We start from the raw sequence: 10,160 nt of genomic DNA on the forward strand, positions 1-10,160 counted from the left end.
AGGTTCAGCAGACACCTGTGTATCTTCCTACGCAAGTACAGCCACAAGCACCGCAGTATCTTCAACAGCAAATACCTGTGTATCTTCCTACCCAAGTACAGCCGCAAGCACAGGTATACACTCCCATACAGCATCAACAAAAGGGACAATGGAGAGGAAAGCAACGATCAAGACGAAGAAGGGATGATGGCTGCTTCATATGTGGTGATTGTAGACATTTGGCCAGAGATTGCCCCACTCAGCAATATCCACCACAAGGTAGCACCTCACAATACAGAGGAGAACCAGTGTTAGATATTAGAAAAATTGAGGCGGAAGCATATGCCAGGGCCATGACGAATATTTCTGTTGGATCAGGTGATTAGGTAAATGTAAAAATCCACAAGATGAACTTGTTGCAACCTGTATGGAGTGGACCATGGGAAGTTGTATAACGCACTGCAGATGCACTCCAGATCAAATTTAAAAAGGAACATGTTGGCACCCACTTACACATTGTGTAGCCGTACTGCCACCTTTTGTGAAACGGCACGGCAGTTAGAACTGATTTTGAAAAACTGGTACAAAACAATAAGGAATTGAACATTTTTAGGAACGACAGCACTCAAGAATCCGTAGAGTGTAAATACATTGAGAAAAACACATTTACACTCAAACTGTTTGCTCATCATAGACAAGGAATTTAGACAATATAAATAAATGTTCAGCAAAAGTAATAAGTATAATGGAAAGTAGACATAGGCCTACACTTGAGTCAAATTTAATTACTGTGATCTGATTAGTGTGCTCTGCAGGTTTACTATTGTTCTAAGTAACAGTGGGATTTAGAATATTGGAGAAAATATGGAGATGTTCTTTCGTAGTGTGTGGAATATGTGATGCTGGAAAAATGTAAGTATTTCAATTTATAGGAGAAAATGGTTTCCTGAAAGAGTTATGTTGGGTAAATATGTAACAATGGATGAAACAATTTTTAGAGGGAGTTTTTGTAATATCATTAGTAGACATTAATTGTGTTGTTTAGATGGCATTTAACCAGTTAAGCCCTGAGCCTGTTTTTCAGGTTTCAGGCTCGAAAATGCCACTAACACAACAAATGATATATCTTCACTTCTAAAAGGGGTAAATTAATAATTATTTTTCTCAAAGCAAGGTTACATCTGTGAGTTGGATGTAGAAGTGTCAGAATCAATATAGATGTTTTTATTTTAAAGTAAATTCAGATGGAACATAGTAAAAACATGTAAATTATAATGTCCACCTAAAAAAAAAACCTTTACTTATAGTGAAAACCACCCTCGCATGATGGGTTAGTAGACTAAGTAGTAGACATATAATAAGTACCCTGTATCAAGATTGATGCAAAACAAGTGAAATTTGACCTTTTTAGAGAGATTTAGAAAAATAAAGTCCAAGCGGACTCACCTCTGGGTAATTTGGGAACCATCGGTTCCATTTGAACTTTTTCACTGTAAAAATCATTTTATTACTTTGAATTATCACTATAGGTATTCATTCCATCCAAATACAACTGTTGAGAAAAAAAAAAAAAAACATAAAACATAAAAAAAATAAAACATCTGTTATCCTCTGAATTAGCCCCGAGCGAAAGATGCTAACCTATTAGTGCACCGAAAATCACTCCTCGCTCCCTTATTACTGATCCTAGCTGCACATCCAACACATCGTTTATGATTGCAAGGAGACACCGAATCTAACGGTTCCCACCTCAACACTGAAAGATGCAAACTCGCGACGTTATCAACAAAAACGTACATCAAAACAAGTGGTACTAACATGCGCTAGGCTAACAATGACTTACCTTCCTCGTTGTCTGGTCTAAACTGGTCTTCAATGGCATTAAAACGATGATGTAGTTAATCCATAGATTAATATCCAATGGGGCTGTGTCCCCTTTGAAATGTTCTGATAATCTATAAGCAATAAAACTGCAATTCCGTTATCTGCTGTCCGCTCTGTGCTCCGTGCGCTCTGGGTCCTGCTGCATTTCCTGCTTCGTTACGTTGTAAACAATAAATGAAGTCGGCTGCGTAATATTGTTACGCTGGCTGGCATTCTTCATACTTTACGCAGGACCATATCACTGGAACCCATTGGTCGATTCGTGTGATTTACACCTTTTTCTTAACCATCAGAACCAATAGAATCGATGGGCAGTTCCCAAATCTAGTAAACATTACCATAGCGGACGTAATAGAGAAGCAAACGAAGCATATCTGAAAGTGCAAGCCTGGACGGCAAAACTTTATACCGAGTATATTTCCATAAATATGATGATTGATTATCAGTAAAAAATTCTACGTGACACAAAGACATTGGATTAACCTTGAGATGCGTTTTTATTCCGTTGAACACAACTTTTGATCACAAATCAAAAAAGGTAAGACGTAATTATTGTAATATTTTTGGAACCGGATGTTGTTTACTTTCTCTTTTCTGGCTGATAGCTCCAGGAATTCGAGGTCGTACAGTGATGACATTACATGTGTGGAATCTGTGGAGTCTCAGCTTTAAATCGTATATCTTGTTTGTGCAGTTAAGATAGTAATAAGGGCATTTCTACCGTGTGTTGTGTGTAAAAAAGCGTTAGCATTAGTTAGCATTTTTTCGCTCAATGCTAATTCAAGGCTTGGTATTACTCTTGTGTTTTTTTTAGCTAACAATTGTTCTTATTGTCAGTTAGCAGAGTTTCTTACCTTTAAAAGGGTATGAAACATTAATAGTTTCATAAATGTTAAGAAGCCCTGAGACATGTGAGAAAAAAAAACTGTGGGAGGGGTCCACTGGGGGGACCTTCGGGCTTAACTGGTTAACAACTAAGACAGATAGTATGATTAGAAAAAGACAGAGTGGAAAGGGTTGGATTTATTTAACCTCAGTGTGCTAGACTTCCTATAGGTAATGCGTCCCGAGACCTGGACTCCCCCTCTGAGTCAGAAAGGCTACGATCCCGACCCTCCAAGCAGACAAAAGACCTAACCCAACAGGAGACTCCTCCTTCTCCATCTGACAGACAGAGAACCAGAGCTGAACCAACAACAACAAGACTACAGCCAGAACTGCATCCAGAACCATCTCCACCTGAGGCATCCAGAACCAAACAGCATGCTGAGATACTCTCATCAGTCCCTCAGACAGGACATGAAGTTCCAAGCTGAGCCACGAGATTTGGCACAAGAGCAGAGTGTGGGACATGAGAGCAGAATCCGCCCTCCATCAAAACAGCGAAGAGACTGTAAAGGAGGAGTTGAAATGCAAAGCAGTGCAAGAACAGTGGCATGATGTGGGCTGCAGATGTAACTGGGCCAAAGGCGGCCTAAAGAGTTACAGCGGATGGATTCAAGAGCTAATGGACTGAGGAGAAGACAGAATCAGAGGAGTTGGCATGGTCGATCAGAAGTGAGGAGGCCGGGGTCACGGCTTGAGAAAACCAGGGGAGGAGAAAAGGAGAACGGGAATGAGTGAGTTTACACATAAACACACTTATTCACAAAACGCACATAAAATGGACCACATTTAAAGAACTTGAATTGACTTGATAAATACGTAAAGACAAAAAGATTTATTAACCACGAATTAATCAATTGGTAAATTAAAATAACAGTAAAGAGGAAACTATTAAAGTAAAATGAAAAAATCATCCTAAAACACACTGAGGGATAAAGGGGGAGACATGACAGAGTAGAACCATATTCTTCAATCTTTTCATCATGTTAACAAATTATTCTTTAAGAGATTTTTAATCATGTGTGAATAAAGTAGTGATCTAATTTGTTACAATATTGATCACCATTAAAGGGATAGTTTTAGGAACCACTCTATAAGACAAATCTGTATTTGTATGGTATTTAAAGGGGGAGCTAGTGCCAAGCCAAATATAGTATTCCAATCTAAAGTATTGATTTCACCATTGTAGCATAGTTATTACCATAGGAGGGCTTTAAGATGGAAATATGAAATGACTTCTGTTTTTAAATCCTTGATAAAGGAGGGAGTAATTGTTGCATGTTCGGACACCCAACGTTCCACACACTGCTAAAGAGTTTAACATTGTTTTTTAGGTGGACCAGAATTGAAGATGAGCTATGAAATGCATAGCAGAGCTACACAGATCCTAGTAATGTTTTGACACAAGATAATAGTGATGTACACAAGTTTCTGAAATAGATCTATTTGACATTTTAATACTAATTAGGTGTAAATGAATTGCAGTAGTAGTACTATAAGGAAGTGAGTTTTGTACCAAGTTTCAGGAAAGGTGGGAGGCAGAAGTCCCAATGAAAAGTTAGAACCATCTTGAAAATCATAGTTGAAATCGTGAATGAATAAGGAATGGCGCTCCACATATGACATATTTTTGTAGATAAAGGATACCCGCTGCTGAATTACCTCTGAAAAGACTCTGCAGAGCACAACATGGCCAAAAGACTGAGATCAAATTACCTTTGACCCTGACTGACAGTGTGACAAAAGCACTGTCAATGACTGACCCTGGGGTGTACCTGACCAAACCTGACGTGACAACCAGACAGTGTGAGTGTGAATGAATGCCGGCATGTGATCAGTGTAACTGCATGATTCTAAAACAATAACTAACCAAGCATGTTTTTGGACTAAGATATTATTTTGGAGCTCCAAGGGAAACGAGAGGTTTCCTAAAAATTCCACAAAAAGGGGAAACCGCACATGTGACCCGTTTCTAATCTACTTGATGATATTTTACTCCCACAGGAGTTGGCGGTTTGCAAATACAAAACTCAAACTAAAATCTGAAGATTCTGTTTCTTTTAAATCTGAAGGACGGAGAGAAACACTTATTTTCACTAAAGTGTTTACTGTGGAAATAATGATAATGGATATACAATTGTAAATAATGTTCGCTATGTCCCTAACCAATATTTACCTGACAGTTTTTTTCCCCCTCCACATTACAGGGTTTTGTTACACATGAGTTCATGTGTAAAAAGGGGGGAGTGTGTATAATGTATAATGTCAACATGGCTGTAAAATTCACAATTTAAATAGTTCTTTTAAGGATCAAAAAAAGGATCTTTTAAAGTTCATATTTGTCTAATATTAGTTTACTTTTCATTAATGAAGTATGACGCTGCGCTGTCAGTACACTTGTCCCTGTTTGTGATTGGTCAAATGTTGCTAACCCCGCCCCTTTCACGTGAATGCGCTCTCAGCTGGAGAAAGAAACCCTGACTTGATTTACCGAGTTGATAACCAGCGTCGTAGGACCGCTTAGCGAGATCTCGTTTGTTTGGGTTAGTTAAGATAACTCAAACATATCCAGGGTCTGTTGAACTGGCTTCAGGGCACAGGTCGCTGCATAGCAGGTGCCTTAAATAACCCCTTATTTTATAGTGAGATGTATTTTTATGTTCATATCATAGTGATTTCAATGCCACCCCAAAATGATCACTGGTAACATCCTGGCCACCCCACTGAAAATGTCCTGGCAGCGCTAATGTCAAAGACACAAATATTATACATTATATTTTTATTTTACCAGGATGCAGTGATACAAATATTTGGGAAGGCTTAGCCTTCCCTAGCCTACAGTACCCGCCGCCCCTGCTCCTTGTGTACTTGCACAGCCAGCCAGTCATATTTTGGCATTAAGTGGGGTGCTGCTCTGAGGTTTTGAGCGATATTACCTAGGTATTCCAGAGCCATACACTGTCTTGAGATCTTATCCATTGTATCTTTGTCTTGTGATTTTTGACTAAAAGGGCAAAAGGCTAGACCTACTTTGGTTGAACTATGTGGCTGCGTTCCTGCTTTTGACAAATAGGTGTGCGATTTGACATGCCAGATTGACTGAAAATTCGGAATATTGGTCATGTTGGTAGGATTGGGTAGGCGTGGTGTTACTTGTTGGTACGTGGGTTGGGGGGGCCCATGAGCGCTCAGTGCCCAGGGGCCCCTGGAGGTACTAATCCAGCCTTGGTTCTTTTTATCGTTCAATCGTTGGTCCGCACTCACTGCCTGCCAAAATCCACTCGCCTTTTAAAAAGTTTGATTTTGTTCCCTAAACGTATTCTGTGAAGACCCGCCCCTACACTGATTGGTAGGTTTCAGCAAGAGGAGTGAGATGGGGTGGGTCTTAATGGAATACGCGAGAGAGAGAAGTCATAACAAGTGGTACAGGACAGGTAGACGACGTGTTTTTCAGATGGAAAATGAGCCAAACACGAAAACGCAGCAGCATTTGGATGCACTTCAACCAAACCCATGCAGTGATAAAGCGCACCATTTGTAAAGGCAACATATCCTTTAAAGCAGGGTCAACAAATAATCTCCATCGCCACTTAAAAACACAGTATCTAATATTAAGAGTTGCGTGAATTTCATTCAAGGCAAGGCAACTTTATTTACTTAACACATACTGTACAGAGGCTAAATTCAAAGTAGGATAGTACATTCACTGACATGAATGTCAGTGTCAGTGAAAAAAACAGCTCTTTTGAACGGCTCTTTGAAAGGAACGGAGCGATAAGATCCGGCTCCCTTCAAAGAGCCATCATTTCCATCACTAGTTCAAATGAAGCCAGTGGCGGCGCCAGGGTATAGCTGGGGTAGGCTACAGCCATACCAAGAAATGGCTTAGCCCCACCTTAGCTCCACCATGAAAAATGATGTTAAAGTAAGCAAATTCAATTAAATAATAAGCAAAATGTTGACATGGATTGCGAAAATATACGGGTCGTGTCCACAACACACAAACTGATCCTGCTGTAACAACAAGTGCACGTTACTGATGCAATATGGTTGAGACCATTCAGGGTTATGCTAGAAGAGGGGTGCAAGGAATAGTCTAAGTAGTGGGGGAGTTTTATACACTAAAGGTGTGAAAATTCTCTGGCGTTATAATATCAGCAGCTCCGAATGCAATTTGAATAGACCTACAGCCAATCAGAGCAACGAAACGTTGGGTCTGCGTCATGCCTTACTGATTGAGATCAATCGGAACCGCCATTCAGTATCCCCATTGGATCTTCAACGTGTACTATCATACGTCACGTTCACAGTGATCCCTTTTTATATACCACAAGACAAATGTGCCGTTTTATTTCATACAGTTCCATTTTGATTGAGACAGGGAAATAATCTAAATCTCACGCGTGGCGTTTCACTGTCAAGGGGGGCGATATAGCGTGTATGTAATTACATTGCAAATAATGACTTGAGCCCCACCACTGTATGGGTTAGCCCTACCATAGATTACCCAACAAAAATACTCTGGCGTCGCCACTGAATGAAGCCCATGATGAAGCCTCATGAGATGAACCCTTTTGCGAACCAATTGGCTGGAAAGCTTCAAAGCTTCATAAGGCTTCATCTCGCCATCACTACTGTTGGCCATAACCACGCCAAAACAATCCACTAACTCTGTTAAGTCCTCACTCTCCTTCACATACTCCGTCTTAGGCCATTCCCCGTCTCTCCCTAGGAACCTCCCTCCTCCACACCCAACCAACCAGACAACACTCTCCCACCCACCCCACAGCCACCGGTCACAATAACCGTCCATCAAAACAGTGGCACGTTCACTGACACTCTGTAAAATGCAAACAAACTATGAACAACAAAACGCATCAGAACATCAACATTATAACCAGTCCGTTACACTTTTCCCCTCCACAAAGTCCCTCGTCCCAGAGGGAATAAACAAAGTCTCTCAGGTGGTTAGGAGATCTGCGGTTTCTCTGCGGCCGTGCCTGGTCTGTGGCAGTGGGAAACAGGCTCACAGTGGGACCCAGAGTAGGGCAAGGGAAACATGGTCCAGATTGTGGGGAACCAGGCCAGGTCCCCGGGTCATGAGAGGGGGGTTGGGAAGAAGAAAGAACAGTGTCCCTAGCCCCCTGCGTCTCACCAACTGATCCTGGTGGTGTCGCTGTACCCCGATAGGGGGCCAACCCGTCCCGGTGAAGAGCAACTATTCTCCCTCTCCGCTGCAGCTGGACCCTGTAGACGACCTCACTCAGTCTCTCCAGAACCCTGCAGGGCCCTTCCCAGTTGCTGTGCAGCTTTGGGCATCTGCCCTTCTTTCTCTGTGGGTTATACACCGAGACCAATTCGCTTGCACTGAAATGCCGTCCTCTAGAATGCACGTGACACGTCGTAGTTCCTCTTCTGCCTCGCCCCTATCCTCTGCAGCTGGCGCCTGGCAAAGTTGTGAGCAGACTGGAGAGGGACACTCCCCCATCGCCATCAATGGGACTACTGTGGAGAGAGTCAGCAGCTTCAGGTTCCTCGGTGTCCACATCACTGAGGGCCTGACATGGACTCTTCACACTACCACCATCACCAAGAAAGCTCGACAGCGGCTCTTCTTCCTCCGCAGGCTGAGGAGGTTCATCATGGACTCCAGGATACTCTGCAACTTCTACAGGTGCACCATAGAGAGTATCCTGACCTTCTACAGGTGCACCATAGAGAGTATCCTGACCTTCTACAGGTGCACCATAGAAAGGATCCTGACCTTCTACAGGTGCACCATAGAGAGTATCCTGACCTTCTACAGGTGCACCATAGAGAGTATCCTGACCTTCTACAGGTGCACCATAGAGAGTATCCTGACTGGCTGCATCACGGCCTGGTACGGCAGCTGCACCGCCCTCAATCGTAAGGCTTTACAGAGGGTGGTGAAAACTGCACAGAACATCATCAGGACGGAGCTGCCATCCATGGAGGATCTTTACTGCCAGCGGCTCAGGAAGAAATCCCTCCGGATCATAAAAGACCCCCCATCACCCCCTGCCACAAACTGTTCTGTCTGTTGCCGTCTGGCAGACGCTACCGCAGCATCCGGACTAAAACCACCAGACTCAGAGACAGTTTCATTCCACAGGCCATAAGACTGTTAAACACCTGAACAGCTGAAGCAAAATCTGTTAAACATCTGAACTGTTGAAACAACATCCAAAATATTCATCTGGCTGCTACTAATAATTTAACTACTTAGAAATTATTTATCTATTTACCAAATATATCATATTCCAATAACTTGCATGTAGACTCTTATTGCACTATTTCACTTTTTTAAACTATTTTTCTTTTTGTATTTACTATTTACTTGCACTATATTTTTCTGTGTTTTGAGTTGCACTGTTAGAGAAGCCTGTGACCTAAGAATTTCATCGGCATAACTAAACTGTAGCTATGTTCGCATGACTAAATAAAGAACCTTGAACCTTGAACACTCTCCCTCCCACCCACCCCACAGCCACCGGTCACAAGAACCGTCCATCAAAACAGTGGCACGTTCTGTAAAATGCAAACAAACTCTGAACAACAAAACGCATCAAACATCAACATTATAACGAGTCCGTTACAATACATTTCCTCACGCTTTTCTTAAAACATTATTTATCTAAAAGCAACTAGATGGATGTAAATTCAGCAGGTTGGTTAACACGTGACGTTTTTTCCGGCATCTAGTGATGACGTTCACGAGTCTTGTCGCCCATTGGTGTGTAGAATTATTTAGACGGTTTGTTGACCAATCACAGGGGCGTCTAAAGAGAAGGAGGCGGGGAAAGAACTACATGGAACAACTCCTTTTGGAGAGGGGTTTTAATCATAGCAATGTATTTATTTATTAATTATACATTTATTTATTTAGCGCATGTATTAAACTGCATGACATCCAGATAATCAAAAATAATAGGACATTTGAAAGGAAAGATCAGGAAGCCTCAAGCTTATACAATGGAGATACCTTCTGATTAAAAAGTAAAACATAAATAGCAACGTTTTCTTACATTAACAGGAATGTTACAAGTTAATTTGATATATAGTGCAATATTTGATTTGTGTATGAATGCAGTAGGGAAGGTGCAATATTTGATTATGTATGAATGCAATAGGGATATATGCAATAGGGAAAGTTCTGTACGTTTCTTGTTTGTGTCTTTGCCATGTGATATGTGATCTCTGTTCTGTATCTATGACTGATTGTCCTAAATGTTTTATGTTTATTATCTTGATGCCCAAGACAAATTTCTCCCAAGGGAGACAATAAAGCTCTATCTAAATATTATATCATTAGAACTTGTATTAAATGCAATTGCACTACACCTATTAGATCAAATCTGACCAATATCTTCATATAACATGAATTCAATTAA

The sequence above is a fragment of the Gymnodraco acuticeps genome, unplaced genomic scaffold, assembly GCF_902827175.1.
Source record: "Gymnodraco acuticeps unplaced genomic scaffold, fGymAcu1.1, whole genome shotgun sequence".
In the NCBI taxonomy this organism is placed as follows: Eukaryota; Metazoa; Chordata; class Actinopteri; order Perciformes; family Bathydraconidae; genus Gymnodraco; species Gymnodraco acuticeps.